This window comes from Panulirus ornatus, chromosome 12 (genome assembly GCF_036320965.1).
Source record: "Panulirus ornatus isolate Po-2019 chromosome 12, ASM3632096v1, whole genome shotgun sequence".
Taxonomy (NCBI): domain Eukaryota; kingdom Metazoa; phylum Arthropoda; class Malacostraca; order Decapoda; family Palinuridae; genus Panulirus; species Panulirus ornatus.
This window is the reverse complement of record NC_092235.1, coordinates 7233411-7242213: the sequence shown is the minus strand read 5'-3', so window position 1 is coordinate 7242213 and position 8803 is coordinate 7233411. Positions and strand designations below refer to the sequence as shown.

General features: G+C 40.3%; 1 non-coding gene across 1 annotated transcript; it reads right to left on the bottom strand.

The window, feature by feature from the left end:
- Window positions 1-8426: 8426 nt before the first annotated feature.
- On the bottom strand, window positions 8427-8517 carry TRNAY-GUA (transfer RNA tyrosine (anticodon GUA)). Its single transcript is given in 2 exon segments — window positions 8427-8462; window positions 8481-8517. It is a non-coding gene; the product is annotated as a tRNA-Tyr (tRNA).
- Between the last annotated feature and the right edge of the window lie 286 nt (window positions 8518-8803).

Below are 8803 nucleotides of genomic sequence, written 5' to 3'. Positions count from 1 at the left end.
GAGAAGGAGACCTGTGTGAGGAAGTACCAGGAGAGACTGAGTACAGAATGGAAAAAGGTGAGAACAATGGAAGCAAGGGGAGTGGGGGAGGAATGGGATGTATTTAGGGAATCAGTGATGGATTGCGCAAAAGATGCTTGTGGCATGAGAAGAGTGGGAGGTGGGTTGATTAGAAAGGGTAGTAAGTGGTGGGATGAAGAAGTAAGAGTATTAGTGAAAGAGAAGAGAGAGGCTTTTGGACGATTTTTGCAGGGAAAAAATGCAATGGAGTGGGAGATGTATAAAAGAAAGAGACAGGAGGTGAAGAGAAAGGAGCAAGAGGTGAAAAAAAGGGCAAATGAGAGTTGGGGTGAGAGAGTATCATTAAATTTTAGGGAGAATAAAAAGATGTTCTGGAAGGAGATAAATAAAGTGCGTAAGACAAGGGAGCAAATGGGAACTTCAGTGAAGGGCGCAAATGGGGAGGTGATAACAAGTAGTGGTGATGTGAGAAGGAGATGGAGTGAGTATTTTGAAGGTTTGTTGAATGTGTTTGATGATAGAGTGGCAGATATAGGGTGTTTTGGTCGAGGTGGTGTGCAAAGTGAGAGGGTTAGGGAAAATGATTTGGTAAACAGAGAAGAGGTAGTGAAAGCTTTGCGGAAGATGAAAGCCGGCAAGGCAGCAGGTTTGGATGGTATTGCAGTGGAATTTATTAAAAAAGGGGGTGACTGTATTGTTGACTGGTTGGTAAGGTTATTTAATGTATGTATGACTCATGGTGAGGTGCCTGAGGATTGGCGGAATGCGTGCATAGTGCCATTGTACAAAGGCAAAGGGGATAAGAGTGAGTGCTCAAATTACAGAGGTATAAGTTTGTTGAGTATTCCTGGTAAATTATATGGGAGGGTATTGATTGAGAGGGTGAGGGCATGTACAGAGCATCAGATTGGGGAAGAGCAGTGTGGTTTCAGAAGTGGTAGAGGATGTGTGGATCAGGTGTTTGCTTTGAAGAATGTATGTGAGAAATACTTAGAAAAGCAAATGGATTTGTATGTAGCATTTATGGATCTGGAGAAGGCATATGATAGAGTTGATAGAGATGCTCTGTGGAAGGTATTAAGAATATATGGTGTGGGAGGAAAGTTGTTAGAAGCAGTGAAAAGTTTTTATCGAGGATGTAAGGCATGTGTACGTGTAGGAAGAGAGGAAAGTGATTGGTTCTCAGTGAATGTAGGTTTGCGGCAGGGGTGTGTGATGTCTCCATGGTTGTTTAATTTGTTTATGGATGGGGTTGTTAGGGAGGTAAATGCAAGAGTTTTGGAAAGAGGGGCAAGTATGAAGTCTGTTGGGGATGAGAGAGCTTGGGAAGTGAGTCAGTTGTTGTTCGCTGATGATACAGCGCTGGTGGCTGATTCATGTGAGAAACTGCAGAAGCTGGTGACTGAGTTTGGTAAAGTGTGTGGAAGAAGAAAGTTAAGAGTAAATGTGAATAAGAGCAAGGTTATTAGGTACAGTAGGGTTGAGGGTCAAGTCAATTGGGAGGTGAGTTTGAATGGAGAAAAACTGGAGGAAGTGAAGTGTTTTAGATATCTGGGAGTGGATCTGGCAGCGGATGGAACCATGGAAGCGGAAGTGGATCATAGGGTGGGGGAGGGGGCGAAAATTCTGGGGGCCTTGAAGAATGTGTGGAAGTCGAGAACATTATCTCGGAAAGCAAAAATGGGTATGTTTGAAGGAATAGTGGTTCCAACAATGTTGTATGGTTGCGAGGCGTGGGCTATGGATAGAGTTGTGCGCAGGAGGATGGATGTGCTGGAAATGAGATGTTTGAGGACAATGTGTGGTGTGAGGTGGTTTGATCGAGTTAGTAACGTAAGGGTAAGAGAGATGTGTGGAAATAAAAAGAGCGTGGTTGAGAGAGCAGAAGAGGGTGTTTTGAAGTGGTTTGGGCACATGGAGAGAATGAGTGAGGAAAGATTGACCAAGAGGATATATGTGTCGGAGGTGGAGGGAACGAGGAGAAGAGGGAGACCAAATTGGAGGTGGAAAGATGGAGTGAAAAAGATTTTGTGTGATCGGGGCCTGAACATGCAGGAGGGTGAAAGGAGGGCAAGGAATAGAGTGAATTGGAGCGATGTGGTAAACCGTGGTTGACGTGCTGTCAGTGGATTGAATCAAGGCATGTGAAGCGTCTGGGGTAAACCATGGAAAGCTGTGTAGGTATGTATATCTGCGTGTGTGGACGTATGTATGTACATGTGTATGGGGGGGGGGGTTGGGCCATTTCTTTCGTCTGTTTCCTTGCGCTACCTCGCAAACGCGGGAGACAGCGACAAAGTATAAAAAAAAAAAAAAAATATATATATATATATATATATATATATATATATATATATATATATATATATATATATATATATATATATATATATATATATATATATATATATATATATATATATATATATATATATATATATGACTGTTTTCCATTTTAACTCAGGAACAGATGGAGATTGAGAAAGTGAAAGCACATACAGAATATCAGACTGTGGAGGAGGAATGTGATTTTGGAAACGTTAGAGGATGTATGGATCAGGTATTTGCTATAAAGCATGTGTTTGAGAAATACTTATAGAAACAGATAGATTTGTATAAGGCATTTATGAATCTGGAGAAAGCATATTTTAAGGTTGATAGAGATGCCTTATCAAAGGTCTTAAGAATATAATGTGCAGGAGAAAAGCTCCTTAAAGGAAAAAAGTTTTTATCAAGGGTGTAAGACATGGGTACAAGTTCATTTGATCACACTCTCATAAATGTATCCATTATAACACCACCTCCCCATCCAGCAGCCCCTTCTAAGCGTAAATACTGGCACCTCACCAAAGCTGACTGGAATAACTTATATAACTTCTTTTCCGACTTTCCTTGGGTAAATTACTGTCTTGTATGTGGTGATGCTTCTGTCTCTGCTAAATTCATAGCAGGGGTTATTCTTGTGGGAATGGAAGCATTTATCCCCTCTTCCTGCAAGATGACCTTTTCATTTGATTCATGGTTCAACTGTTCCTGTTCTAAGGCCATATTGGACTTGGAAAAACTCTCCTTCCTCTGGCTCCCATTCAGTTTTTATCACTACAAGCAAGTTATCTGTGAGGCAAAGTGCTTTCAACTCAACTTTGTTAAGTAAGGAACCAACCCAAATGTGAGAGCAGTACTCCACTCCATAAAAGGACGCATCACTCCTTTTATAAATGGAGCAACTATTCAGAAGAAAAGAAGTTTTGACATCTAAACAGGACACCCAGTTCTTAGAGGCAGACTTAGCTCCTCCTGTAATGTGGGGTTTTCAAGAAAGAGTGATGTTAGAGTAACACTAAGTATGTTCATTGAGTCAAGAGATGGAATTACAGAAATGTCAAAGGAGAGACGAGAGGTGTGGGGAGTTTTCGGTAGAGAAATGGGTAGAAACTGGGTTGTGGATGCATTAAACTTAACAAGATTTTGTGTACCCCACTGAGATAACCTATCCAAGTCTGAGTTTATTGAGGAAGCTGTGTCAAGATGAGAGGCAGATAGAGTGAGAGAAGAAGGAGTAGAACTGAAGGATGTGGATGAATGCATTGTTGAGTCATCAGTGTATGAGGTTATTGGATTATTTGTGGGGGAGAGGAAATCATTGGAAAAAAGGAGAAAAAGAGTAGGGGACAGGACAGAACCTTGGGGACATTGCTGTTGATGGAGAAAAGGGGGAGACTGATCTCTCTACAACCATATAGATAGATCTGCAGGAGAGGAAGCTAGATATGAGGGAGGGAAGTCAAAAGAGGGGAACTTGGAGATGATACCCCAATGCCACACCCTGTCAAAAGCCTTAGTAAGATAGAAAAGAATATCTCCAGTGGATCTCACCTTATGGAAGCCATACTGGTGATCAGAGAGAGAAGACTGATTTTCAAGGTGTTTTAGGATATGGGAGTTAAGGAGGGATTCAAAGACTTTTGAAATGTTAGATTTCTAAGCAATAGGATGAAAGTTAGGGGGGTTGGAACAATCACAATTCTTAGGGATGGGATGTATCAATGCATGCTTTCAAGGAGAAAGAAAAGTTTTGGTTTTTAAACAGAAACAGAACAAATGAGCAAGTACAGGTGTGTAAGTTGAGAGGCACACTCTTTCAGTACATGGGAATGAATGCCGTCAGGATCATAAGCCTTGCTTGTGTCCAGAGAGAGAAGTGCTTTTTGGACTGTCTGAAAAGAGATTTTGGGAAGGGGCATAGAAACAAATAAGAGGGGCATCAGGGGGTGAATGAATGTTGGAGTCATCCAAAGTGGAGTTAGAGGAAAAACAGGAACCAAAGAGATTTGCTTTGTTAACAGGAGAGATAGTGATTGTACCATCAGAACAGAAAAGTGAAGGAAAGTTAGAGCAACAGAAGTTGTTAGAGATCCCCTTAGCTAAAGATCAGAAACGCGTATCAGTGGAGGACAGGTAGAGGTTATTGCACTTCCTATGAATATATATATATATATATATATATATATATATATATATATATATATATATATATTTTTTTTTTTTTTTTTTTGCTTTGTCGCTGTCTCCCGCGGGCGACAAAGCAAAAAAAAAAAAAAAAAAAATATATATATATATATATATATATATATATATATATATATATATATATATATATATATATATATATCACTACTCCTGAAACAGGAATGGTGGGAGTATGTGATAGAGTGTAAGAAAGTAAACTCTAGATTGATATGGGTAAAACTGAAAGTTGTTGGAGAGAGATGGGTGATTATTGGAGCATATGTACCTGGACATGAGAAGAAAGAGCATGAGAGGCAAGTGTTTTGGGAGCAGCTGAGTGACTGTGTTAGTGGTTTTGATTCACAAGACCGTTTTATAGTGATAGGTGATTTGAATGAAAAGGTGAGTAATGTGGCAGTTGAGGGAATAATTGGTATACATGGGGTGTTCAGTGTTGTAAATGGAAATGGTGAAGAGCTTGTAGATTTATGTACTGAAAAGGAACTGGTGATTGGGAATACCTGGTTTAAAAAGAGAAATATGCATAAGTATACGTATGTAAGTAGGAGTGATGGCCAGAGAGCGTTATTGGATTACACATTGATTAAAAGGCGCGCGAAAGAGAGACGTTTGGATGTTAATGTGCTGAGAGGTGCAAGTGGAGGGATGTCTTATCATTATCTTGTGGAGGCAAAGGTGAAGATTTGTAGAGGTTTTCAGAAAAGACGAGAGAATGTTGGGGTGAAGAGAGTGGTGAGAGTAAGTGAGCTTGGGAAGGAGACTTGTGTGAGGAAGTACCAGGAGAGACTGAGTACAGAATGGAAAAAGGTGAGAACAAAGGACGTAAGGGGAGTGGGGGAGGAATGGGATGTATTTAGGAAAGCAGTGATGGCTTGTGCAAAAGATTCTTGTGGCATGAGAAGCGTGGGAGGTGGGCAGATTAGAAAGGGTAGTGAGTGGTGGGATGAATAAGTAAGATTATCAGTGAAAGAGAAGAGAGAGGCATTTGGGCGATCTTTGCAGGGAAATAATGCAAATGAGTGGGAGATGTATAAAAGAAAGAGGCAGGAGGTCAAGGGAAAGGTGCAAGAGGTGAAAAAGAAGGCAAATTAGAGTTGGGGTGAGAGAGTATCATTAAATTTTAGGGAGAATAAAAAGATGTTTTGGAAGTAGGTAAATAAAGTGCGTAAGACAAGGGAACAAATGGGAACTTCGGTGAAAGGGTCTAATGGGGAGGTGATAACAAGTAGTGGTGATGTGAGGAGATGGAGTGAGTATTTTGAAGGTTTGTTGAATGTGTATGATGATAGAGTGGCAGATATAGGGTGTTTTGGTCGAGGTGGTGTGCAAAGTGAGAGGGTTAGGGAAGATGATTTGGTAAACAGAGAAGAGGTAGTAAAAGCTTTCCGGAAGATGAAAGCCGGCAAGGCAGAGGGTTTGAATGGCATTGCAGTGGAATTTATTAAAAAAGAGGGTGACTGTATTGTTGACTGGTTGGGAAGGTTATTTAATATATGTATGATTCATGGTGAGGTGCGTGAGGATTGGCGGAATGCTTGCATAGTGCCATTGTACAAAGGCAAAGGGGACAAAGGTGAGTGCTCAAATTACAGAGGTATAAGTTTGTTGAGTATTCCTGGTAAATTATATGGGAGGGTATTGATTGAGAGGGTGAAGGCTTGTACAGAGCATCAGATTGGGGAAGAGCAGTGTGGTTTCAGAAGTAGCAGAGGATGTGTGGATCAGGTGTTTGCTTTGAAGAAAATATGTGAGAAATATTTAGAAAAGCAAATGGATTTGTATGTAGCATTTATGGATCTGGAGAAGGCATATGATAGAATTGATAGAGATGCTCTGTGGAATGTATGAAGAATATATGGTGTGGGAGGCAAGTTGTTAGAAGCAGTGAAAAGTTTTTATCGAGGATGTAAGGCATGTGTACGTGTAGGAAGAGAGGAAAGTGATTGGTTCTCAGTGAATGTAGGTTTGCGGCAGGGGGTGTGTGATGTCTCCATGGTTGTTTGATTTGTTTATGGATGGGGTTGTTAGGGAGGTGAATGCAAGGGTTTTGGAAAGAGGGGCAAGTATGCAGTCTGTTGTGGATGAGAGAGCTTGGGAAGTGAGTCAGTTGTTGTTCGCTGATGATACAGCGTTGGTGGCTGATTCATGTGAGAAACTGCAGAAGCTGATGACTGAGTTTGTTAAAATGTGTGAAAGAAGAAAGTTGAGAGTAAATGTGAATAAGAGCAAGGTTATTAGGTACATTAGGGTTGAAGGACAAGTCAACTGGGAGGTAAGTTAGAATGGAGAAAAACTGGAGGAAGTGAAGTGTTTTAGATATCTGGGAGTGGTTTTGGCAGCGGATGGAACAATGGAAGCAGAAGTTAATCATAGGGTGGGGGGAAGGGGCGAAAATTCTGTGAGCCTTGAAGAATGTGTGGAAGCCGAGAACATTATTTCGGAAAGCAAAAATGGGTTTGTTTGAAGGAATAGTGGTTCCAATAATGTTGTATGGTTGCGAGGCGTGGGCTATGGATAGAGTTGTGCCCAGGAGGGTGAATGTGCTTGAAATGAGATATTTGAGGACAATATGTGGTGTTAGGAGGTTTGATCGAGTAAGTAATAATAGGGTAAGAGAGATGTGTGGTAACAAAAAGAGTGTAGTTGAGAGAGCAGAAGAGGGTGTTTTGAAATGGTTTGGTCGCATGGAGAGAATGAGTGAGGAAAGATTGACAAAGAGGATATATGTGTCAGAGGTGGAGGGAATGAGGAGAAGTGGAAGACCAAATTGGAGGTGGAAAGATGGAGTGAAAAAGACTTTGAGTGATCGGGGCCTGAACATGCAGGAGGGTGAAAGGCGTGGAAGGAATAGATTGAATTGGAACGATGTGGTTTGCCGGGGTCGACGTGCTGTCAAGGATTGAATCAGGGCATGTGAAGCGTCTGGGGTAAACCATGGAAAGTTCTGTGGGTCCTGGATGTGGAAAGGGAGCTGTGGTTTCGGTGAATTGTTACATGACAGCTGGAGACTGAGTGTGAACGAATGGTGCCTTTGTTGTCTTCCTAGCGCTACCTCGCGCACATAAAGGGGGAGGGGGTTGTTATTTCATGTGTGGCGGGGTGGCGATAGGAATGAATATAGGCAGACAGTATGAATTATGTACATGTGTATATATTTATACGTCTGTGTGTGTACATAGAATATATACGTTGAGATTTATAGGTATGTATATTTGCGTGTGTGGATGTGTATGTATGTATATGTGTAAGTGAGTGGGTTGGGCCATTCTTTCGTCTGTTTCCTTGCGCTACCTCGCTAACGCGGGAGACAGCGACAAAGCAAAATGATAATAATAAAACATATATATATATATATATATATATATATATATATATATATATATATATATATATATATATATATATATATACATATATATATATATATATATATATATATATATATATATATATATATATATATATATATATATATATATATATATATATATATATATATATATATATATATATATATATACAAAGAGAGAGAGAGAGAGAGAGAGAGAGAGAGAGAGAGAGAGAGAGAGAGAGAGAGAGAGAGAGAGAGAGAGAGAGAGAGAGAGAGAGAGAGAGAGAGAGTCACTGAAGCTTATTGTTGAGATTTGTCACGTGATTTTCCCACTTTGAGTTGTGTAGCATGTGAAATTTATTCATCTTTATATGTGTATACTGATAGTGTTTTTGTATTAAATGTAGCATAAAAGTTTTGCCAAAGTTAAAGGTTAACGGATAATGGAGGATCCAGAGAGTCGTTAGCAGTAATAGGAACGTGTACATAACCTCACAGAAAATTAATCCTTGGCTGTGACAACAGTTGTGTCATGAATAGTATATCCTTCGAGCCAGATTCGAACCAGCGACCTATGGATGTCTGTTTAAGATTCCAACTACAGTCCACCGCTCTACCAACTGAGCTATCGAAGGATGAGGAAAGTAGAGCAGTTTGTACGAAAATATTTTTGGAAACTGTCGATTTTGTGTTGTTGAGTTAGGAGTGGTGGGAGGATTTTTAAGGTGCCGGGTGGCTTTTAATGGAAGAATTATCGTGTGTGGGGCTTCTCGTGTTTTGCTCGATGAGCGTTTCACACGTAAACTCCCTTACTTCTTTATTGCTTTGATATTTCGTATTTCTGTCCTGATGCATAACACTTAAATTCATGGACTTGCCTCGTTTTCGACAACGTCTTCGCAAGTATAAATCTAGTCCCAT